At 44.3% G+C, this 26,885-nt stretch overlaps 1 pseudogene; it reads right to left on the bottom strand.

The window, feature by feature from the left end:
* LOC135551744 (four and a half LIM domains protein 3-like) overlaps nucleotides 1-26,885 on the bottom strand; it is a 35,137-nt pseudogene continuing 8,252 nt past the window's right edge.

Genomic DNA, 26,885 nt, shown 5'->3' on the forward strand with positions numbered 1-26,885 from the left:
TTTGACTGGTACTGTATATATTTAGGGTGATGTAGTATTAAATATAGGTTGATGTTTAGAGGCTCTCTTAAATGTACGATAGGTGGTCATGTCACCGCTGTGTGTTACAAACGGGATATAGCTATAACTGTACATTTGTGATTGGTCAAGCACAGTTGAAGGACAGAGAAAGTGATTCTCATTGGTCTTCTTGGTCGTTGTTGCAGTCTCCACAAAGGATCTGGTCCCGGTCAGGAAGAAGCGGACCCAACCAGAGAGACAGAGCAGTGGGAGCACTTGAAGCAGGGCTGGTGCCACTGCCGATCCTGGAAAGAAATGTACTTCCCCTCGCCAAACCCTGGAGGAATAAAACACGTAGCATGTATAGTAGCATACGAGTCGTCCCAAATGGCACCCTATTTCCAATATAGTGCACTACTTTTGACCAGCGTCCTTTGGGCCCTGGTCAAAAGTAGTGCACTACAAAGGAATAGGATGCCATGTGGGATGTAGCCTATGTCTACCACCTGGATTGACAGGTGTGCAGTAAGAAATGATTTTCTGAACATTAAGGCATGTGGGTAATTCTATGGTTGGCTGTAATATCAGCATTGAACATCCACCAGTTCTCTGTGTTCAGTTGAAACACTGGCATTCTAAACAGCCACAGGCTCTACCAGTATATTTCCAGTATGTCTGTGCTCTGGCATGCAGGGCGTCTGGGCTGGGCTGGTACTTAGTGCCACAGTGTAAGTGCAGTATGTAGGAATAGGGTGCCATTTGAGTGTTTCAAATCAACCCATATTATCTAGTGAAATGGAAAGACATGACCTGTGATGGGCGAGTTACAGGAGGCACACTTCTGTGCGTAGAGGCTGCTGAAGCACTTGACGCAGTAGGGCGTGTCTCCCTGGGAGGTGAAGGGCTGGCCCGCCAGTGGGCTCTTACAGCCGTTACACACCAAACACTCCTTGTGCCACGTCTCATCTTTGTAGCTGACGCCTCCTGTCGCCAGCACCTATGCAGGATACATACCCATCAACCTTACTGACTTGATCTGACAAAGTGGTTTCACAAGAAACCGATCTACTACCGTGAGAACGTCAATAACAGTGACAGGAGAGGATAATGTTGATTCGAGGAGACCCTGGTTCACCTTTTGCAGAGGCTGCATCGCGGGGTGAACCTGCCCTCGTAGCAGGGTACACAGTAGTAGTCGTCTTTGTCGGGGATGAAGGACTGGCCACCGATGGGCTTCTCACAGCCATGGCACACAAAGCAGTCCTCGTGCCACGCAGAGCCCCCATACTCCAACTTCTTTGAGCCTGCCAGAGGGGAGAAGGAGAGAGAGGAGAGACTGAGACAGAGATTGAGACTGAGACAGAGACTGAGACGGACAGAGATTGAGACAGAGACTGAGACGGACAGAGATTGAGACAGAGACTGAGATTGAGACTGAGACAGAGACTGAGACGGACAGAGATTGAGACTGAGACAGAGATTGAGACAGATATTGAGACAGAGACTGAGACAGAGACAGAGACTGAGATTGAGACAGATATTGAGAGAGATAGAGACAGATATTGAGACAGAGACAGAGACAGAGACTGAGACTGAGATTGAGATTGAGATTGAGACTGAGATCGAGACAGAGACATTTATTGAGACTGAGACAGAGACAGACAGATTGAGACTGAGATTGAGACTGAGATTGAGGCTGAGATTGAGACTGAGATTGAGACAGAGACATTTATTGAGACAGAGACAGACTGAGATTGAGACAGACATAGATTGAGACTGAGATTGAGAGATAGATTGAGACTGAGATTGAGACAGATTGAGACTGAGACAGACAGATTGAGACTGAGACAGAGATTGAGACAGAGATTGAGACATAGATTGAGACTGAGACAGAGACAGACTGAGACAGAGACAGACTGAGATTGAGATAGACATAGATTGAGACTGAGATTGAGACAGACAGAGACTGAGACAGAGATTGAGACAGACAGAAATTGAGACTGAGATTGAGACACAGACAGAGACAGACTAAGACAGAGACAGACTGAGATTGAGACAGACATAGATTGAGACTGCGATTGAGACAGACAGAGACTGAGACAGACAGACAGAGACTGAGACAGAGATTGAGACACAGACAGAGACAGACTAAAACAGAGACAGACTAAGACAGAGACAGACTGAGATTGAGACAGACATAGATTGAGACTGAGATTGAGACAGACAGAGATTGAGACTGAGATTGAGACTGAGACAGACAGACAGACTGAGACTGAGACAGAGATTGAGACAGACAGAGATTGAGACTGAGATTGAGACATAGATTGAGACACAGACAGGTTTGGTATAATTCACTCTGTCTGCAAGAGTCATCACCTGTGAAGTCATGGCAACTACCGGTTTGTGTGCCATGTCAGCCAATTGAGTTCTGGGTTAGAATGTCAAACCTCAGTATGCGTAATGTCCTAGTTCTGACACCTACTGCTACAGCTGGTTGTGATTGAGGACCTTACTACTGATAAATGTGTTTGTTTTTTATGACTGTGGTTTTCTTTCTGCTTGCATTTTGGATTTATATTATGACGTGTATATTTTGTATTTTTTTGTTGAAATTCAGGGCTCATATACTTTGTTCTAAATATGACTATCTGACAAAATCAAGGTTAAATAAAGGTAATATTTGCTGTAACACCACCCAGTCTAACCTGCTGTAACACCATCCAGTCTGACTTGCTATAACACCATCCAGTCTGACTTGCTATAACACCATCCAGTCTGACTTGCTATAACACCATCCAGTCTAACCTGCTGTAACACCATCCAGTCTGACTTGCTATAACACCATCCAGTCTGACTTGCTATAACACCACCCAGTCTAACCTGCTGTAACACCATCCAGTCTGACTTGCTATAACACCATCCAGTCTGACTTGCTGTAACACCACCCAGTCTAACCTGCTGTAACACCATCCAGTCTGACTTGCTATAACACCATCCAGTCTGACCTGCTATAACACCATACAGTCTGACCTGCTAAAACACCATCCAGTCTGACTTGCTGTAACACCACCCAGTCTAACCTGCTGTAACACCATCCAGTCTGACTTGCTATAACACCATCCAGTCTGACTTGCTATAACACCATCCAGTCTGACTTGCTGTAACACCACCCAGTCTAACCTGCTGTAACACCATCCAGTCTGACTTGCTATAACACCATCCAGTCTGACCTGCTGTAACACCATCCAGTCTGACCTGCTATAACACCATCCAGTCTGACTTGCTGTAACACCATCCAGTCTGACTTGCTATAACACCATCCAGTCTGACCTGCTATAACACCATCCAGTCTGACCTGCTATAACACCATCCAGTCTGACCTGCCGTAACACCATCCAGTCTGACTTGCCGTAACACCATCCAGTCTGACTTGCTATAACACCATCCAGTCTGACTTGCTATAACACCATACAGTCTGACCTGCTATAACACCATCCAGTCTGACCTGCTATAACACCATCCAGTCTGACTTGCTATAACACCATCCAGTCTGACCTGCTATAACACCATCCAGTCTGACCTGCTGTAACACCATCCAGTCTGACCTGCTGTAACACCATCCAGTCTAACCTGCTATAACACCATCCAGTCTGACCTGCTGTAACACCATCCAGTCTGACCTGCTATAACACCATCCAGTCTGGCCTGCTATAACACCATCCAGTCTGACCTGCTATAACACCATCCAGTCTGGCCTGCTATAACACCATCCAGTCTGACCTGCTATAACACCATCCAGTCTGGCCTGCTATAACACCATCCAGTCGACCTGCTATAACACCATCCAGTCTGACCTGCTATAACACCATCCAGTCTGACTTGCTATAACACCATCCAGTCTGACTTGCTATAACACCATCCAGTCTGACCTGCTATAACACCATCCAGTCTGACCTGCTATAACACCATCCAGACTGACCTGCTATAACACCATCCAGTCTGACCTGCTATAACACCATCCAGTCTGACCTGCTATAACACCATCCAGTCTGACTTGCTATAGCACCATCCAGTCTGACCTGTATATAACACCATCCAGTCTGACCTGCTATAACACCATCCAGTCTGACCTGCTATAACACCATCCAGTCTGACCTGCTATAACACCATCCAGTCTGACCTGCTGTAACACTATCCAGTCTGACCTGCTGTAACACCATCCAGTCTGACCTGCTATAACACCATCCAGTCTGACCTGCTATAACACCATCCAGTCTGACCTGCTATAACACCATCCAGTCTGACCTGCTATAACACCATCCAGTCTGACCTGCTATAACACCATCCAGTCTGACCTGCTATAACACCATCCAGTCTGACCTGCTATAACACCATCCAGTCTGACCTGCTATAACACCATCCAGTCTGACCTGCTATAACACCATCCAGTCTGACCTGCTATAACACCATCCAGTCTGACCTGCTATAACACCATCCAGTCTGACCTGCTATAACACCATCCAGTCTGACCTGCTATAACACCATCCAGTCTGACCTGCTATAACACCATCCAGTCTAACCTGCTGTAACACCATCCAGTCTGACCTGCTATAACACCATCCAGTCTGACCTGCTATAACACCATCCAGTCTGACCTGCTATAACACCATCCAGTCTGACCTGCTATAACACCATCCAGTCTGACCTGCTATAACACCATCCAGTCTGACCTGCTATAACACCATCCAGTCTGACCTGCTATAACACCATCCAGTCTGACCTGCTATAACACCATCCAGTCTGACCTGCTATAACACCATCCAGTCTGACCTGCTATAACACCATCCAGTCTGACCTGCTATAACACCATCCAGTCTGACCTGCTATAACACCATCCAGTCTAACCTGCTGTAACACCATCCAGTCTGACCTGCTATAACACCATCCAGTCTGACCTGCTATAACACCATCCAGTCTGACCTGCTATAACACCATCCAGTCTGACCTGCTATAACACCATCCAGTCTAACCTGCTGTAACACCATCCAGTCTGACCTGCTATAACACCATCCAGTCTGACCTGCTATAACACCATCCAGTCTGACCTGCTATAACACCATCCAGTCTGACCTGCTATAACACCATCCAAACATCCAGTGATATTATTTATACTTTATTCAAACTTCTGACTTTAAGTGTCCCCCACAAATAAACACTTCCTCCAAGTAGGTAATAAAAGTAGCCAAAATAAATAGCGAGCCATGCCTATGAAAATGAACATCACATCTCTTAATTATTGCCTTTTGTTTTACGAGCTTTGGGAACTGAAATGTGCGCGTGGGGAGGTCGGCCAGTGCAAATCGCAATTGGCTGCTTTTTTAAGGGGGGCGAGGAGGCAGTGTAGTGTTCAACTGCGGTAGACCATAGAAACAAGCCAAAACGACTACTCAGTGCTCAGTTGTACAGAAACGGTGGAGAAATAACCCCCAACCTGCCCTGTCCAGATTGAATCCCGTGTCATTTCCAGCCCTGCCCTGTCCAGCCCCTGCTGTTGGTGTAACACTGCCATGCCGTCACAAAGACCGTTGGGCCAGAAGTCAACAGAGAGGTACTTTCGGTCAAATGAGGAGACAATCACAATCACATCTAAGCTGTGTCACACCCAGCTCAACCACAAAAATACATTAGACTGCGTCCCAAATGGCACCCTATTCCCTACGTAGGGCACCACTTCAGACCAGGCCCATACGGCTATGCCTTCTGCGACTGCTTGTGAAAACTCTATGTCTTTACTTGCGTGACATTGACTGAGAGAGAGAGCTGCTTCGTCAAAAGTCATGACAGTGGTTAAACGCCTGTCAGTGATAGGTGTGAGAACAGTAGTTGAGTAATTGAGGCCAAAGCAGGCAATTTTTTATGCCACGGCAACTATGATGGATAGGTAACCAGGTCAGCGCAGTATAGCTCGGCTCAGCTCAGTAGGACGAAAGGGTGTTGTCTTGTATCCCCGCACGTTTTTGGGAGTTTCGATGTTTCTGCTACTCAAGGGAAGCAGTAGCAGGTGTGGGTACCTGGCATGACGGTCTTGTCGCAGGCCACACACTTGGACGAGAACTCATTGTGGTAGCAGTCGTTGCACAGCAGCGCCTCCTCCTGGCTGGTGAAGGGCTCGTCCGCCAGCGAGCGGTCACAGCGGTCACAACGGAAACAGTGTTCGTGGTAGTGCCTGTCCTCGTAGAACAGCTCCTGGAGAGGGAAAGGGAGAAAGGTCAGTACTGGTATTAACTGATGGGAAACTCAGCAGTAACATTTTGGCAGTTAAATGCAACAACACAACACATTATTTATAAAAAGCAAACTATTAATTTGTTTTCTTTAACACTATAAACAAATACTATAATTTGTTTACAAGCATGATAGCTGTACTTTGAGTTTATGGTTGATGCAGCTTGTTGGCCATTAGCCAATAAGCATTTCTCAATGAGTTCTAAGCATGTGAATGCATCCAACTGGTATTTGTGACTTTACAACTGGTAATTAACACCTTCCTACTTGATCATGAACACAGCATTATAATCCGTAAAATTGGGATTGAAAGACCATTCACACCAATTGTGGCTGATGGGCAGAGATATCGGAGGTTGGGCTCATTCTAATAGTTGGAATGAAATGATTTGAAAGGTATCAAACACATGGTAACCATTTTCATGTGGTCCATACCTTTCCAGATCTGTTAACAAGGAGCTAGATTAGATCTGATAACCAGGAGCTAGATTAGATCTGTTAACCAGGAGCTAGATTAGATCTGTTAACAAGGAGCTAGATTAGATCTGTTAACAAGGAGCTAGATTAGATCTGTTAACAAGGAGCTAGATTAGATCTGTTAACCAGGAGCTAGATTAGATCTGTTAACAAGGAGCTAGATTAGATCTGTTAACCAGGAGCTAGATCAGATCTGTTAACAAGGAGCTAGATTAGATCTGTTAACCAGGAGCTAGATTAGATCTGTTAACCAGGAGCTAGATCAGATCTGTTAACAAGGAGCTAGATTAGATCTGTTAACCAGGAGCTAGATTAGATCTGTTAACAAGGAGCTAGATTAGATCTGTTAACCAGGAGCTAGATCAGATCTGTTAACCAGGAGCTAGATCAGATCTGTTAACAAGGAGCTAGATTAACAAGAAACTAGATTAGATCTGATAACCAGGAGCTAGATTAGATCTGTTAACCAGGAGCTAGATTAGATCTGTTAACAAGGAGCTAGATTAGATCTGTTAACAAGGAGCTAGATTAGATCTGTTAACAAGGAGCTAGATTAGATCTGTTAACAAGGAGCTAGATTAGATCTGTTAACCAGGAGCTAGATCAGATCTGTTAACAAGGAGCTAGATTAGATCTGTTAACCAGGAGCTAGATTAGATCTGTTAACCAGGAGCTAGATCAGATCTGTTAACAAGGAGCTAGATTAGATCTGTTAACCAGGAGCTAGATTAGATCTGTTAACAAGGAGCTAGATTAGATCTGTTAACCAGGAGCTAGATCAGATCTGTTAACCAGGAGCTAGATCAGATCTGTTAACAAGGAGCTAGATTAACAAGAAACTAGATTAGATCTGATAACCAGGAGCTAGATTAGATCTGTTAACCAGGAGCTAGATTAGATCTGTTAACAAGGAGCTAGATTAGATCTGTTAACAAGGAGCTAGATTAGATCTGTTAACCAGGAGCTAGATCAGATCTGTTAACAAGGAGCTAGATTAGATCTGTTAACCAGGAGCTAGATCAGATCTGTTAACAAGGAGCTAGATTAGATCTGTTAACCAGGAGCTAGATTAGATCTGTTAACCAGGAGCTAGATCAGATCTGTTAACAAGGAGCTAGATTAGATCTGTTAACCAGGAGCTAGATCAGATCTGTTAACAAGGAGCTAGATTAGATCTGTTAACCAGGAGCTAGATCAGATCTGTTAACCAGGAGCTAGATCAGATCTGTTAACAAGGAGCTAGATTAGATCTGTTAACAAGGAGCTAGATTAGATCTGTTAACCAGGAGCTAGATCAGATCTGTTAACCAGGAGCTAGATCAGATCTGTTAACAAGGATTTGCTAGATTAGATCTGTTAACAAGGAGCTAGATTAGATCTGTTAACAAGGAGCTAGATTAGATCTGTTAACCAGGAGCTAGATCAGATCTGTTAACCAGGAGCTAGATTAGATCTGTTAACAAGGAGCTAGATTAGATCTGTTAACAAGGAGCTAGATCAGATCTGTTAACCAGGAGCTAGATTAGATCTGTTAACAAGGAGCTAGATTAGATCTGTTAACAAGGAGCTAGATTAGATCTGTTAACAAGGAGCTAGATTAGATCTGTTAACCAGGAGCTAGATTAGATCTGTTAACAAGGAGCTAGATTAGATCTGTTAACAAGGAGCTAGATCAGATCTGTTAACAAGGAGCTAGATTAACAAGAAGCTAGTTTAGATCTGATAACAAGGAGGTTTTAAGTAAATATTGAAACACCACCACTTTTGTTCCAGGTCAACCGTAGTGCAAGCGAACACTGTTAACACACATTGCATGATTAATGTCTCACATTATGTTCTGGGTGAAAACTATATATATAATCTATTAAATCTGACACACGCGTAGGTTTTACAGAACCACTACAGGGAATGGGACTGAGAAGGATGAGTGCTGTGAGTTGTGTGTGGAGGAGGATGAGGGCCAAAGCTAACAGAACCTTGATTTACTGCGAGCCCCTCCAAAGGGAGTCTATAACTCAGGGGTCACCCGTGCCCGTGGCGCCTAAGGGTGTTCCCTCCAGCCTTATGTTTTCATTTGACTCTAACTAAAAGGCCTTAATGTCTGGCTGGAGGAACTCAAAGGGGATTTGCAGACGTCTGGGTATTCGACAAAGAGCAGGAAAGTTATGTTTCCAAAACTCCATCTGCTCTTTGGAATCTTTAGAATCTTTGGAATCTTTATAATCTTTGGAATCTTTATAATCTTTAGAATCCACAAAAGATAACCACGAGGACAAGGACAAACACACACACACAAGTGAAAACCTCAGAAGAGACCGCACATACAGAAGTGTAGACAGACAACAGAAAACACCCACTAGCCACAAGTATACACACACACACACACACCCCCACACACACCCTTGTATATGCTTACCCGTGCGTTGTGTGCAATGAGCTCCTTGCATTCCTGACATGTGTTGGCATACAGGCGGTCATAGCAGGGGATGCAGTGGGAAACGTCCTCCACCTGAATGTATTTGCGTCCGTACAGGGACTCCTTGCACTCACCACAGTCAAAACGGTCACTCATGTTGTCTTATTTCTGATTCACCTCCTGAAGTCAAACATCACAACCACAGTGAAGGGTGTTAGCTGAGAGAAGGAGGAGAGGAGGACAGCGCTGTGAGCATGTGAGGGCGGAGGGAGTAAAGGAGAGGGGGCGATAGAGAGAGCAAGGGAGAGAGAGAGAGGGACAGAGGGGAAAGAGAGAGGGACGGAGGAGTGACATGTTGACCAGACCGAACATGCATGTTGATTTTGTCCCCCCACACCAGACGCGATCAGAACAAGTAGGTTGAAATATCAAAACAAACTATGAACCAATTATATTAATTTGAGGACAGGTCGATAAGCAAACATTTATGGCAATTTAGCTAGCTAGCTGAAATGCACAATATCCTATACTCCGGAAATGAATCCACAGGTAAATGGTAAACTGAGTTTTAGGAGATGGGAGTTAGAGAGAGAAAGAGAGAGAGAGAAAGAGGGCAAAGAAAGAGAAAGAGGGCAAATAGAGAAGTGAGAAGGAGAGAAAGAGGGAGAAAGATAGAGAGAGAGAGAGAGGAGAGAAAGAGAGAGAGAGAGAGAGAGAGAGGAAGGGCCAGGGCAGGAGAAAAGAGAGAGAGAGAGAGAGAGAGAGAGCGAGGGAGAAAAAGAAGGAGAGAGAGAGAGAGAGGAAGAGAGAGAGAGGGGAGAGAGAGAAAGAAGGAGAGGGAGGGGCCAGGAGAGAGAGAGAGAGAGAGAGAGAGAGAGAGAGGGGCCAGGAGAGAGAGAGAGAGAAGAGAGAGAGGGAGAGAGAGGCAAGGAGAGAAAGAGAGTGAGAAGGAGAGAGAAGGAAGGAGCGAGAGGCAAGGAGAAAGGAGAGAGGGGCCAGGAGAAGAGAGAGAGAGAGAGAGAGGGGCCAGGAGAGAGAGAGAGAGAGAGAGAGAGAGAGAGAGGGAAGGAGAGAGGCAAGGAGAGAAAGAGAGAGAGAGGGAAGGAGAGAGAGGAAGGAGCAGAGGCAAGGGAAAAGAGAGAGAGAGAAAGGGGAGAAAGAGAGAGGAGAGAAGGAAGGAGAGAGGAGAGAGAGAGAGAGACAGGAGAGAAGGAAGGAGAGAGAGAAAGAAGGAGAGAGGGGCCAGGAGAGAGAAGAGAGAGAGGAGAGGGCCAGGAGAGAGAGGGAAAATTAGAGAGGAGGAGAGAGGGGGGAGGAGAGAGAGAGAAAGAGAGGGAGAGCGAGAGAGGGAAGGAGGAGGGAAGGAAGGAGAGAGAGGAGAGCCAGCAGATACAGGGGAAAGAAAGAAGGAGAGAGCCAGCAGATACAGGGAAAATTATTGAGAATGAGTTAGAGAGGGGAGAGCGAGAGAGGGAAGGAGAGAGGAGAGAGATACAGGGGAAATGAGAATGAGTTAGAGAGGAGGAGAGAGAGAATAGAGAGAGAGAGAGAAAGAGAAATAGAGAGAGAGAGAAAGAGAGAGAGAAAGAGAGAGACAGCAGATACAGGGGAAATGAAGGCCTATTAACTTTTATTGCTCTCTGATTAGAGATGAAGATAGAGAATAGGTTTTAATGGGATTGAACTCTCACACACAATCTAGTAATGTTTGTTTTGTTATCAATAAGAAACCCATTTGGATCTGTGATTAACAGGAACCCTGAGAACATGAAAACAAATGATGCGGAGAGAGAGAGAGAGGGAGGGATATGCGTCAACAGCAACCTTGGGAAAATCCTCTGCATTTTCATTAACAGCATGACTCGTACATTTCCTCAGTGAAAACAATGTACTGAGCAAATGTCAAATTGGCTTTTTGCCAAATTACCGTACGACAGACCACGTATTCACCATGCCACTCTAAATGACAAACATACAAACCAAAACAAAGGCAAAATGGCACAAAGGCCTGCTATACAAATTGACGGAAAGTGGTGTTGGGGGAATAACATAACACATTATAAAATCCATGTACACAAACAACAAGTGTGTGGTTAAAATTGGCGAAAAACACACACATTTCTTTCCACAGGACCATGGGATGAGACAGGGAAGCAGCTTAAGCCCCACGCTCTTCAACATATATATATATAAACGAATTGGCGCGGGCACCAGAACAGTCTGCAGTATCCGGCCTCACCCTACTAGAATCCTCACCCTACTAGAATCCTCACCCTACTAGAATCCTCACCCTACTAGAATCCTCACCCTACTAGAATCCTCATCCTACTAGAATCCTCACCCTACTAGAACCCTCACCCTACTAGAATCCTCACCCTACTAGAATCCTCACCCTACTAGAATCCTCACCCTACTAGAATCCTCATCCTACTAGAATCCTCACCCTACTAGAATCCTCACCCTACTAGAATCCTCACCCTACTAGAATCCTCACCCTACTAGAATCCTCAACCTACTAGAATCCTCACCCTACTAGAATCCTCAACCTACTAGAATCTGATGTCAAATGTCTACTGTTTTCTGATGATCTGGTGCGTCTGTCACCAACCAAGGAGAGAATACAGCAGCACCTAGATATTCTGCACAGATTCTGTCAGACCTGAGTCCTGACAGACCTGGTCCCTGACAGACCTGAGTCCTGACAGATCTGGTCCCTGACAGACCTGGTCCCTGACAGACCTGGTCCCTGACAGACCTGGGCCCTGACAGACCTGGGCCCTGACAGTAAGTCTCAGTCAGACAAAAACAATTGTGTTCCAAAAAAGGTCCAGTTGCCAGGACCACAAATACAAATTCCATCTAGACACAATTGGCGTGGGCACTAGAGCACACAAAAAAACTATACATACCTCGGCCTAAACATCAGCACCACAGGTAACTTCCACTAAGCTTTGAACGATCTGAGAGACAAGGCAAGAAGGGCCTTTATGCCATCCAAAGAAACATAGAATTTGACATACCAACGAGGATCTGGCTAAATGGAATTATTTCACTATGGCCTATTTGTTGCCTACTCTTCTACATTTCCACTGTACACCGATTTCTTTATTGTGTTATTTGACTGTACGTTTGTTTATGTGTAATTCTGTTCTTGTCACACTTTTTGTCGCTTTATCTTGGCCAGGTCGCAGTTGTAAATGAGAACTTGTTCTCAACTGGCCTACCTGCTTAAATAAAGGTGAAATATATATATATATATTTTAATACTTGAATCAGTTATAGAACCCATTGCACTTTATGGTTGTGAGGTTTGGGGTCCGCTCACCATCCAAGTTTTTTTATTTTATGGGACAAACATCAAATTAAGACTCTGCATGCAGAGGTTTGCTAAAATATCCTCAGTGTACAACGTAAAACACCAAAATAATGCATGCAGAGCAGAATTAGCCGATACCCGCTAATGATCAAAATACAGAAAAGAGCCGTTAAATTATATAACCACCAAAAATAAAGTAAGTTCTATACCTTCCTTAACAAAGTCATCAGCTATAGAGAAATAAAAAGACCCCCAAAAGCAAGCAGGTCCAGGGGCTCTGTTCACAAACACAAACACACCCTACAGAGCCCCAGGACAGCAGCACAATTAGACACAATTAGACCCAACCAAACAAAAAGATAATTACTTGACACATTGGAAAGAATTAACAAAAAATAGAGAAAACTAGAATGCTATTTGATCCACAGAGAGTACACAGTGGCAGAATGGCAGGACTTCCACAGAAGTCGGTCCCTCTCCTTGTTCGGGCGACGTTCGGCGGTCGACGTCACCGGCCTTCTAGCCACCGCTGATCGACTTTTCATTTTCCATTTGTTTTGTCTTTGTCTTACACACCTGGTTTCACTCACCCAATTACCTGTTTAGTATTTAACCCTATGTTCCCCATGTTTGGTTGTGAGTGAATGTTTGTTGTATTTGTGGTCTGTATTGTGGGCTTGGATTTATCTTGTATTTTGATGACTTTGAGTAAAGTTACCTTTATTCACTCATCTCTGCTCTCCTGTGCCTGACTCCTCTGCACCAGCTGCACATAGACCCTTACACAGAATACCTGACCACTGTGACTGACCCAAACTTAAGGAAAGCTTTGACTATGTACAGACTCAGTGAGCATAGCCTTGCTATTGAGAAAGGCCGCCGAAGGCAGACCTGGCTCTCAAGAGAAGACAGGCTATGTGCTCACTGCCCACAAAATGAGGTGGAAACTGAAACGGAGAAGAGGTTGGATCTGTAGCTTTTCCTATGGAACAGGAAGTGCAGATAGGGTCCATTAGGATCCATATTGGCAACATTAGAAATGTCACCATATTCCCTTTAAAGTAGTTCACCGCAGGAATTACACGACTGCCAGAAGGTCTCAAGAGTTTAGGTATCACCGGCTCAAGGAAACAATGTCAGGAACATGGCATTGACAGAGACTAAAGGCAGACACAAATGTTTCTCTTGGAAGCCGTTTCGTTTATAATATTTTCCCTCTTTTCGGGGCAAAGAATACCCTTGAACTGCTTTCAGAATGTCAAAATAGTGTTGAGCGAGGAGGAGGAGGAGGAGGAGGAGGACGAGGAGGACGAGGAGGCGGAGGAGGAGGAGGAGGCGGAGGACGAGGAGGAGGAGGAGGAGGAGGAGGAGGAGGAGGAGGGAGGAGGAGGAGGACGGAGGAGGAGGGAGGAGGAGGAGAGGGAGGCGAAGGAGGAGGAGGAGGCGGGAGGAGGAGGAGGAGGCGGAGGAGGAGGAGGAGGCGGAGGAGGAGGCGGAGGAGGAGGGTTGTGGGGGTCCAGCGATGTGCAGCTGAGAAACAGACGGTGGGGGTGAAGTGACGGCCCTGGGGTGAAGGGTTCAGCAGCCCCTGCCGATCAGACAGCACTGACGTCACAGCCTTACAGGCTCCATGTCAAAGTGGCGACTGGACCCAGGAACAGGCTGCGTTCCAAATGGAAACCCTATTTCCTATAGTGCCGCCCATTTTGAACCAGGGCCCATAGGACTGTGGTCACAAAGTAGTGCACTATGTAGGGAATAGGGTGTAATTTGAGATGCAGAACCTGGTGCTCCTAATGAAGCCGACTTCTTTTCTCGGATATGCATTCGCACACAGGGGGGTGTCTCGATATGGAACTGAGTGTGTGTGTGTGTGTGTGGGGGGGGGGGGGTCAACCATTGCCCATGAAAGGAATCCCATCCAACAGTTGATGTGTTGTTTTCCAGGTACTGATGTAAATGTACTGGACGCCACAAGCTATTTGCATCTGGTCCATGAAGTAGTCATCTCAGCAGTGAGAGGGATTTATGTGCCCTTCAAATGAAAAGTCACAGACTTTATTTAACATTCTGAGCCCCTGTTAAAACACCATGACAAGCAAACAAGAAAGAAGAGCTGGTGAAAGAACAACTCCTGTTTTATCCACCTTATTTGTCTATTTTGTTTATTATCAAGCAACTGAAACTTGGTTGAGTAGCCCTTTACAAAAATGTCATAGCAGCAGAGCATTTTGGAAAATAGGAAAATTCAGTCATATCATTTCCCATGAGCAAGACTGCATCAGCCTGAAGAGGGTTGAGGCTTCGCAAGTTCAAAGACAAAATGGACGGAGCACGAAACAGACACAACTCCGTCACACTTTCATGTCTGTTTCATGTCTGTTTATTGTCAGAGCAGTGGAAATCAGCTTGACTTCCCAGCTCATGTCTCTCAGGTTTATATTCTGGTCCATACATCCCATGACATCTGTAAATACATCCTTTGTACTCCAGCTGTTGTGTCACCGAGCACAGACATTATGACATTCCTTTCTACGAAAGTCATACCAAAAAAAAAAGAAAAGAAAAAGAATATGTCCGAAATACAAAACCACGGCCTTTCTGTTGGATGATCTAACTCTATTGAGTCTACCCTCCCACAGACAATAGCTTTGTTTAATTCAGTTTCAGCTCATTTAAACAATGTCCAGACTCTTCTGGTATAGTAATAACTACTGTACTCCAAAGAGTGTCCTGTAGGGGAGATGACTGACCCTGAATGAGCCACGTCGGTAGTTCATCATAATTATGACTGGCGGTTGAAATACACATAGACATGACCTGGGTATAGAAACAGTCTAGAGAGGAACGCCCTCAAAGATATATGGAGAATAATAAAAGGAATTGACTGAACAACACACACACACACACACACACACACACACACACACACACTAAATATGTTGGCTGGCATCATTGTTTCAGCCACAGATGGGTTGAACACATCCTTCTACACTGTGTCTTTCTTCCAACCAACCGTGTCTTTCTTCCAACCACATAAATGTATCTGTGTCTCCGCGTCAGCTCCCAGTGAGACGTTAAGTCAAACAAAGGCCATCAGTGGGAGACATGTTTTCTCTCCTAGCACACTGCTGTTATAACTCTGCATTTCACACTGGCCAGGAGGACACATGGGTATTATTCAGTGATATATTGGTTGCGCTGGCTGGTAAAAGATTAACGGAGTCATTGACTCTGAAGGCTTTGTACTGTGAGCCAGACAGCAAAACTCTCTCTCTTCGTCTTCCACATAGTCCAACGACAGACCAGGCCGCCTCTCCCCGTCTCACATGGCGTGACAGACCAGGCCGCCTCTCGCTGTCTCACACATGGCCCAGCAGCAGACCTCAGGCCGCCTCTCCCTGTCTCACACATGGCCCAGCGACAGACCAGGGCCGCCTCTCGCTGTCTCACACATGGCCTAGCGACAGACCAGGCCTATCTGAACTTGTTTTCTTTCTAATCTGACATTTTATTCGAGTGCAGAGCCAGTTGGAAGTGTGTGAGGCTTGAGTTAGTTCGGGAGGTTCTCTCTCTGCCATGAGTTTGTTCTGCGGGGTTCTCTCTGCCTTGAGTTAGTTCGGGAGGTTCTCTCTGCCATGAGTTAGTTCTGCGGGGGGCTCTCTCTGCCATGAGTTAGTTCTGCGGGGGCTCTCTGCCATGAGTTAGTTCAGCAGGTTCTCTCTGCCATGAGTTAGTTCTGCAGGGACATCTCTCTACCATGAGTTAGTTCTGCAGGGTTCTCTCTCTGCATGAGTTAGTTCTGCAGGGGCTCTCTCTGCCATGAGTTAGTTCTGCTGGGGGCTCTCACTGCCATGAGTTAGTTCTGCAGATTCTCTCTGCCATGAGTTAGTTCTGCAGGGGCTCTCTCTGCCTGTAGAGTTAGTTCGGCAGGTTCTCTCTCTGCCATGAGTTAGTTCTGCAGGGTTCTCTCTCTGGCCATGAGTTAGTTCTGCAGGGTTCTCTCTCTGCCATGAGTTAGTTCTGCAGGGGGCTCTCTCTGCCATGAGTTAGTTCTGCTGGGGGCTCTCTCTGCCTTGAGTTAGTTCTGCAGATTCTTTCTCTGCCATGAGTTAGTTCTGCAGGGGCTGTCTCTGCCATGAGTTAGTTCTGTAGGGGCCTCTCTCTGCCATGAGTTAGTTCAGGTTCTCTCTCTGCCATGAGTTAGTTCCGGCAGGTTCTCTCTCTGCCATGAGTTAGTTCTGCAGGGCTCTCTCTGCCATGAGTTAGTTCTGTGGGGGCTCTCTCTGCCATGAGTTAGTTCTGCAGGGGATCTCTCTACCATGAGTTAGTTCTGCAGGGGCTCTCTCTGCCATGAGTTAGTTCTGCTGGGGGCTCTCTCTGCCATGAGTTAGTTCTGCAGGGGTCTGTCTCTGCCATGAGTTAGTTCTGTGGGGGGCTCTCTCTGCCATGAGTTAGTTCTGCAGGGGGAGCTCTCTCTGCCATGAGTTAGTTTGGCAGGTTCTCTCTCTGCCATGAGTTAGTTCTGCGGGGGGCTGTCTCTGCCATGAGTTAGTTCTGTGGGGGGCTCTCTCTGCCATGAGTTAGTTTGGCAGGTTCTCTCTCTGCCATGAGTTAGTTCTGCGGGGGGCTCTCTCTGCCATGAGTTAGTTCTGCAGGGTTCTCTCTCTGCCATGAGTTAGTTCTGCAGATTCTCTCTCTGCCATGAGTTAGTTCTGCAGGGGCTCTCTCTGCCATGAGTTAGTTCTGCAGGGGCTCTCTCTGCCATGGAGTTAGTTCTGCAGGGGCTCTCTCTGCCATGAGTTAGTTCTGCAGGGGCTCTCTCTGCCATGGAGTTAGTTCTGCAGGGTTCTCTGCCATGAGTTAGTTCTGCGGGGCTCTCTCTGCCATGAGTTAGTTCTGCAGGGTTCTCTCTCTGCCATGAGTTAGTTCTGCAGGGGCTCTCTCTGCCATGAGTTAGTTCTGTGGGGGCTCTCTCTGCCTTGAGTTAGTTCTGCGGGGGCTATCTCTGCCATGAGTTAGTTCTGTGGGGGCTCTCTCTGCCATGAGTTAGTTCTGCAGGGGGATGACTCTCTCTGCCATGAGTTAGTTCAGCAGGTTCTGACTGCTCTGCCATCCCAGTTAAAGCTGCTCCCTCACTCTCCTTTATCCCAGAACAAAGAGATGACTGCTCCCTCTCCTTTATCCCAGTATAAAGAGGTGACTGCTCCCCTCTCCTTTATCCCAGTATAAAGAGATGACTGCTCCCTCTCCTTTTTATCCCAGAACAAAGAGATGACTGCTCCCTCCCTTTATCCCAGTATAAAGAGATGACTGCTCCCCCTCTCTCTTTATCCCAGTATAAAAGATGACTGGTATAAAGACTGCTCCTCTCTCTCCTTTATCCCAGAACAAAGAGATGACTGCTCCCCTCTCCTTTATCCCAGTATAAAGAGATGACTGCTCCCCTCTCCTTTATCCCAGTATAAAGAGATGACTGCTCCTCTCTCCTTTATCCCAGAACAAAGAGATGACTGCTCCCCTCTCCTTTATCCCAGTATAAAGAGGTGACTGCTCCTCTCTCCTTTATCCCGTATAAAAGAGGTGACTGCTCCTCTCTCTCCTTTATCCCAGTATAAAGAGGTGACTGCTCCTCTCTCTCCTTTATCCCAGAATAAAGAGATGACTGTCCTCTCTCTCCTTTATCCCAGTATAAAGAGGTGACTGCTCCTCTCTCCTTTATCCCAGTATAAAGAGGTGACTGTCTCTCTCTCCTTTACCCCAGTAACAAGGGAGATGACTGCTCCATCTCTCCTTTATCCCAGAACAAGGGTGACTGCTCCCCTCTCCCTTAAAGAGGTGACTGCTCCATCCCAGTATAAAGAGGTGACTGCTCCTCTCTCTCCTTTATCCCAGTATAAAGTGACTGGTGACTGCTCCTCTCTCTCCTTTATCCCAGTATAAAGAGGTGACTGCTCCCCTCTCTCCTTTATCCCAGATAAAGAGATGACTGCTCCCCCTCTCTCCTTTATCCCAGTACAAAGAGATGACTGCTCCCTCTCTCCTTTATCCCAGTATAAAGAGGTGACTGCTCCTCTCTCCTTTATCCCAGTATAAAGAGGTGACTGCTCCTCTCTCCTTTACCCCAGTATAAAGAGGTGACTGCTCCCATCTCCTTTATCCCAGTATAAAGAGGTATTCTCCCCTCTCTCCTTTATCCCAGTATAAAGAGATGACTCCCTCTCTCTCCTTTATCCCAGTATAAAGAGATGACTGCTCCTCTCTCTCCTTTATCCCAGTATAAAGAGATGACTGCACCCCCTCTCCTTTATCCCAATATAAAGAGGTGACTGCTCCCCTCTCTCCTTTATCCCAGTATAAATGGATCCCTCTCCTGAAACCCCATAACAAAGTGACTGCTCCTCTCTCTCCTTTATCCCAGTATAAAGGATGACTGCACCCCTCTCCTTTATCCCAGTATAAAGAGGTGACTGCTCCCTCTTTCCTTTATCCCAGTATAAGAGGTGACTGCTCCCCTCTCTCCTTTATCCCAGTATAAAAGATGACTCTCCTCTCTCTCCTTTATCCCAGTATAAAAAGTGACTGCTCCCCTCTTTCCTTTATCCCAGTATAAAGAGGTGGCTTTGCTCCTCTCTCTCCTTTATCCCAGTATAAAGAGATGACTGCTCCTCTCACTCCTTTATCCCAGTATAAAGAGATGACTGCTCCCTCTCTCCTTTATCCCAGTATAAAGAGATGACTACTCCTCTCACTCCTTTATCCCAGTATAAAGAGATGACTAACCCTCTCTCCTTTATCCCAGTATAAAGGAATGACTCTCCCTCTCTCCTTTATCCCAGTATAAAGAGATGACTGCTCCTCTCTCTCCTTTATCCCAGTATAAAGAGATGACTGCTCCCTCTCTCTCCTTTATCCCAGTATAAAGAGATGACTGCTCCCTCTCCTTTATCCCAGTATAAAGAGATGACTGCTCCCCTCTCCTTTATCCTTTATCCCCCTCTCTCCCCTTTATCAGTATAAAGAGATGACTGCTCCTCTCTCCTTTATCCCAGTATAAAGAGATGACTGCTTCTCTCTCTCCTTTATCCCAGTATAAAGATGACTGCTCCCCTCTCCTTTATCCCAGTATAAAGAGATGACTGCTCCCCTCTCTCCTTTATCCCAGGTATAAAGAGATGACTGCACCTCTCTCTCCTTTATCCCAGTACAAAGAGATGACTGCTCCTCTCTTTTATCCTGGTACCTACCCCCAATGTGAAGTGGCTGATTTCTGACGGATCACAAAGCGCTGTTTGCTGCCTGCGCGCAACAAACCAAAATGAACACTACTGGCATTCGCATTTGTTGTCTTTGTGGGGAAAGCTCTCATCAAATCGATATGCGATTTCTGTCTGTTTCAACATTCCCAAACGGGATGTTTTGAGACACTGAGTTCTTGAATGTCAACCAAGCCCAACATTCCTAGACCAACATCCTTCTGAGGTCACTTCAAGCAATGTGTTGAAAAAAGACTGCATTGCACTGGGAAACACACACTGGGCGATGATGATGAGGATGATGATGATGATGAGGATGATGAGGATGAGGATGATGAGGATGATGAGGATGATGAGGAGGATGATGATGATGATGATGATGGGGATAATGAGGAGGATGATGATGATGAGGATGATGATGATGGATGAGGAGGATGAGGATGATGAGGATGAGGATGTTGATGAGGATGAGGATGATGATGAGGAGGATGATGATGATGATGATGAGAATGATGATGAGGATGATGAGGATGATGAGGAGGATGATGATGATGATGATGAGGATGATGATGATGAGGATGATGAGGATGATGATGATGAGGATGATGAGGAGGATGAGGATGATGATGATGAGGATGATGATGAGGATGAGGAGGAGGATGATGATGAGGATGATGATGTTGATGAGGATGATGATGATGAGGATGATGATGAGGATGATGAGGATGATGATGATGAGGATGATGATGAGGATGATGATGAGGATGATGAGGATGATGAGGAGGATGATGATGATGATGGATGATGATGATGAGGATGATGAGGATGATGATGAGGATGATGAGGATGATGATGATGAGGATGATGAGGATGATGATGAGGATGATGAGGATGATGATGAGGATGAGGATGATGAGGATGATGATGATGAGGATGATGATGATGATGATGAGATGATGAGGATGATGATGATGAGGATGATGAGGATGATGATGAGGAGGATGAGGAGGATGATGATGAGGATGATGATGTTGATGAGGATGATGATGATGAGGATGATGATGAGGATGATGATGGTGATGAGGATGATGATGATGAGGATGATGAGGATGATGATGAGGATGATGATGAGGATGATGATGAGGATGATGAGGATGATGAGGATGATGATGAGGATGATGATGAGGAGGATGATGATGAGGATGATGATGTTGATGAGGATGATGATGATGAGGATGATGATGAGGATGATGAGGATGATGAGGATGAGGATGATGATGATGAGGATGATGATGAGGATGATGATGATGTTGATGAGGATGATGATGAGGATGATGAGGATGATGATGTTGATGATGATGATGAGGATGATGATGAGGATGATGAGGATGATGAGGATGAGGATGATGATGATGAGGATGATGATGAGGATGATGATGATGTTGATGAGGATGATGAGGATGATGATGAGGATGATGAGGATGATGATGTTGATGATGATGATGAGGATGATGATGATGATGAGGAGGATGAGGATGATGATGAGGATGATGAGGATGATGAGGATGATGATGAGGATGATGATGATGAGGAGGATGATGATGAGGATGATGAGGATGATGATGATGATGATGATGGCGTAGCAAATGAAGACAGGTGAAGACATCTTCATTCTTATCTGAATTTACTTACAAGCACGGACTGATTAATGTCTCCACCTGCTCGTAGGGTAGTAATCAAAATATCCCTTGCTGACATTAAAACAGAATCCCTGAGTCTGTAATCTTTCACCTGCCCATTGAGGAACATTAAAAGCTAAATGAATGAGAGGCTACGTGCTTGGCTGTGTTTAGCTCGGGCTTCCAGCTGACCGTTTTTACCCTGCAGAGAACAATGCAACTGCAACTGAAAACACTCCTAGAACCACGTCCCTCCGACACCACCTCTGGGGCATACCAAAACAAAGGGCAACAAATAGAGATATCACGGTGCCAAGGCCTTCTTTGCGCTGAAAGCCTGAGCATGATCTGGTGCTGAAGTCGGTCTAGTCAAGCTAACAAAAAAGAAAAATCGGAAGAAAAATCTATTGAAATTAGGAATATAGCATGTATAAATCTACTGTCTAAATCTATACTGTATAAATCTATACTGTATACATCTATACTCTATACATCTATACTGTATAAATCTACTGTCTAAATCTATACTGTATAAATATATACTGTATACATCTATACTTTATACATCTATACTGTATAAATCTATACTGTCTAAATCTATACTGTATAAATCTACACTATATAAATCTACTGTCTAAATCTATACTGTATAAATCTATACTGTATACATCTATACTTTATACACCTATACTGTATACATCTATACTGTATAAATCTATACTATATAAATCTACTGTCTAAATCTATACTGTATAAATCTATACTGTATACATCTATACTTTATACACCTATACTGTATACATCTATACTGTATAAATCTATACTATATAAATCTACTGTCTAAATATATACTATATAAAGCTACTGTCTAAATCTATACTGTATAAATATATACTATATAAATCTACTGTCTAAATCTATACTGTATAAATATATACGATATAAATCTACTGTCTAAATCTATACTGTATAAATCTACACTATATAAATCTACTGTCTAAATCTATACTGTATAAATCTATACTGTATACATCTATACTTTATAAACCTATACTGTATACATCTATACTGTATAAATCTATACTATATAAATCTACTGTCTAAATATATACTATATAAAGCTACTGTCTAAATCTATACTGTATAAATATATACTATATAAATCTACTGTCTAAATCTATACTGTATAAATATATACGATATAAATCTACTGTCTAAATCTATACTGTATAAATCTACACTATATAAATCTACTGTCTAAATCTATACTGTATAAATATATACTATATAAATCTACTGTCTAAATATATACTGTATAAATCTGCACTATATAAATCTACTGTCTAAATCTATACTGTATAAATCTATACTGTATACATCTATACTTTATACACCTATACTGTATACATCTATACTGTCTAAATCTATACTGTATAAATCTATACTGTATACATCTATACTTTATACACCTATACTGTATACCTCTATACTGTATAAATCTATACTATATAAATCTACTGTCTAAATCTATACTGTATAAATCTACACTATATAAATCTACTGTCTAAATCTATACTGTATAAATCTATACTGTATACATCTATACTTTATACACCTATACTGTATAAATCTATACTGCATAAATCTATACTGTATAAATCTACTGTATAAATCTATACTGTATACATCTATACTGTATAAATCTATACTGTATAAATCTACTGTCTAAATCTATACTGTATAAATCTATACTGTATACATCTATACTTTATACATCTATACCGTATACATCTATACTGTATAAATCTATACTATATAAATCTACTGTCTAAATCTATACTGTATAAATCTACACTATATAAATCTACTGTCTAAATCTATACTGTATAAATCTATACTGTATACATCTATACTTTATACACCTATACTGTATAAATCTATACTGCATACATCTATACTGTATAAATCTACTGTATAAATCTATACTGTATACATCTATACTGTATAAATCTATACTGTATAAATCTACTGTCTAAATCTATACTGTATAAATCTATACTGTATACATCTATACTTTATACACCTATACTGTATAAATCTATACTGCATACATCTATACTGTATAAATCTACTGTATAAATCTATACTGTATACCTCTATACTGTATAAATCTATACTGTATACATCTATACTGTATAAATCTACTGTCTAAATCTATACTATATAAATCTACTGTCTAAATCTATACTGTATAAATCTATACTGTATACATCTATACTTTCTACCTATACTGTATACATCTATACTGTATAAATCTATACTGTATACATCTATACTGTATAAATCTACTGTATAAAGCTATACTGTATACATCTATACTGTATAAATCTACTGTATACATCTATACTGTGTACATCTATACCGTATAAATCAATACTTTATACATCTATACTGTATAAGTCTATACTTTATACATCTATACTGTATACATCTACTGTATACATCTATACTTTATACATCTATACTGTATAAATCAATACTTTATACATCTATACTGTATAAATCTTGTATATTCTTCATGTAGTCATAAATAGTCATGGAATCTCTGGAATCCTCTTCTCGAGAAATGTTACTTGTGGCAACAGGCTGTTTCATTTAGATTATTTTTTCTGTGGAAATTTGACCAAAGAAGAAATAAACAAAAGTTGTCTTGATCTGCACAATCAGCAGTCAGTCATATTCCAAAACAAATATGCTTGTAAAATGTAAACACATTTTCCAAACAGATAGCTGCTGGTAGCCAGTGGAGCATCCATCCATCCAACCCCAGACCCCGTGTGTTAATGTTCTCAACTGTGTTTATTTTCCCAGAGCCCTAGGCACCCCTATGGCCTGTTGCCTCTGTTTCATGGCTGATTGATTTGAGATTTTTTTTGTGTAACATCTCCATGTGTAAGCAGTTTAGGATTGTTGAGACAAATGTCTGTCAACACAACCCAGAAACTCAACAAGCTTTGAGGGAGGGAGTATGAGGAACTATAAGATGGAGTGGAGGACAAATCAATATATAAGAGAGAGACTGGGGAGAGAGAGACTGGGGAGAGAAACGAGAGTGAGAGAGAGAAACGGGGGAGAGAGAGAAAGAGAGACTGGGGAGAGAGAGAGAAAGAGAAACGGGGGAGAGAGAGAGAAACGGGGGAGAGAGAGAGAAAAGAAACTGGGGGAGAGAGAGAGAAAGAGAAACGGGGGAGAGAGAGAGAAACGGGGGAGAGAGAGAGAAAGAGAAACAGGGGAGAGAGAGAGAAAGAGAGACTGGGGAGAGAGAGAGAAAGAGAAACAGGGAGAGAGAGAAAACGGGGGAGAGAGAGAGAAAGAGAAACTGGGGAGAGAGAGAAAAGAGAACGGGGGAGAGAGAGAGAAACGGGGAGAGAGAGAAAAGAGAAACAGGGAGAGAAAGAGAGACTGGGGAGAGAGAGAGAAAGAGAAACAGGGAGAGAGAGAGAAAACGGGGGAGAGAGAGAGAAAGAGAAACTGGGGAGAGAGAGAGAAACAGGGGAGAGAGAAAGAGAAACAGGGAGAGAGAGAGAAACGGGGGAGAGAGAGAAAGAGAAATTGGGGAGAGAGAGAGAAAGAGAGACTGGGGGAGAGAGAGAAAGAGAAACAGGGGAGAGAGAGAGAAAACGGGGGAGAGAGAGAGAGAAAGAGAAATTGGGGAGAGAGAGAGAAAGAGAGACTGGGGAGAGAGAGAGAAAGAGAAACTGGGGAGAGTGAGAGAGAGAAACGGGGAGAGAGAGAGAAGAGAGACTGGGGAGAGAGAGAAAGAGAGACTGGGGAGAGAGAAGAAGAGACTGGGGAGAGAGAGAGAAAGAGAGACTGGGGAGAGAGAGAAAAGAGAAACTGGAGAGAGTGAGAGAGAGAAACGGGGAGAGAGAGAGAAAGAGAGACTGGGGAGAGAGAGAGAAGAGACTGGGGAGAGAGAAAGAGAGACTGGGGAGAGAGAGAAAAGAGAGACTGGGGAGAGAGAGAGAGAAACGGGGGAGAGAGAGAAAGAGAGACTGGGGAGAGAGAGAGAAAGAGAGACTGGGGAGAGAGAGAAAGAGAGACTGGGGAGAGAGAGAGAAAGAGGGATCTGGGGAGAGAGAGAGAAAGAGAAACTGGGGAGAGTGAGAGAGAGAGAAACGGGGGAGAGAGAGAAGAGAGACTGGGGAGAGAGAGAGAAAAGAGAGACTGGGGAGAGAAGAGAGAGACTGGGGAGAGAGAGAGAAAGAGAAACTGGGGAGAGAGAGAGAGAAACGGGGGAGAGAGAGAAAAGAGAGACTGGGGAGAGAGAGAGAAACTGGGGAGAGAGAAACTGGGGAGAGAGAGAGAAAGAGAAACTGGGGAGAGAGAGAGAAAGAGAAACTGGGGAGAGAGAGAGAAAGAGAAACTGGGGAGAGAGAGAGAAACTGGGGAGAGAGAGAGAAAGAGAAACAGGGGAGAGAGAGAGAAAGAGAGACTGGGGAGAGAGAGAGAAAGAGAAACTGGGGAGAGTGAGAGAGAGAAACGGGGGAGAGAGAGAGAAAGAGAGACTGGGGAGAGAGAGAGAAAGAGAAACTGGGGAGAGTGAGAGAGAGAAACGGGGGAGAGAGAGAGAAAGAGAGACTGGGGAGAGAGAGAAAGAGAGACTGGGGAGAGAGAGAGAAAGAGAAACTTGGGAGAGAGAGAGAAAGAGAAACTGGGGAGAGAGAGAGAAAGAGAAACTGGGGAGAGAGAGAGAGAGAAAGAGAGACTGGGGAGAGAGAGAAAAGAGAGACTGGGGAGAGAGAGAGAAAGAGAAACTGGGGAGAGAGAGAGAGAGAAAGAGAAACTGGGGAGAGAGAGAGAAAGAGACTGGGGAGAGAGAGAGAAACGGGGAGAGAGAGAGAAACGGGGGAGAGAGAGAGAAACGGGGAGAGAGAAAAAGAGAAACTGGGGAGAGAGAGAGAAAACGGGAGAGAGAGAGAGAAATGGGGAGAGAGAGAGAAACGGGGAGAGAGAGAGAAAGAGAAACTGGGGAGAGAGAGAGAAGAACGGGGGAGAGAGAGAAAGAGAGACTGGGGAGAGAGAGAAAAGAGAAACAGGGAGAGAGAGAAACGGGGGAGAGAGAGAGAAAGAGAAACTGGGGAGAGAGAGAGAAAGAGAGACTGGGGAGAGAGAGAGAAAACGGGAGAGAGAGAGAGAAACGGGAGAGAGAGAAAGAGAAACTGGGGAGAGAGAAGAGAGAAACTGGGGAGAGAGAGAGAAAGAGAGACTGGGGAGAGAGAGAGAAACGGGGGAGAGAGAGAAAGAGAGACTGGGGAGAGAGAGAGAAAGAGAAACGGGGGAGAGAGAGAGAGAAACGGGGGAGAGAGAGAGAGAAACGGGGGAGAGAGAGAGAAACTGGGGAGAGAGAGAAAGAGAAACTGGGGAGAGAGAGAGAAACGGGGGAGAGAGAGAGA

The sequence above is a fragment of the Oncorhynchus masou genome, chromosome 13 (assembly GCF_036934945.1).
Source record: "Oncorhynchus masou masou isolate Uvic2021 chromosome 13, UVic_Omas_1.1, whole genome shotgun sequence".
NCBI classification, from domain to species: Eukaryota; Metazoa; Chordata; class Actinopteri; order Salmoniformes; family Salmonidae; genus Oncorhynchus; species Oncorhynchus masou.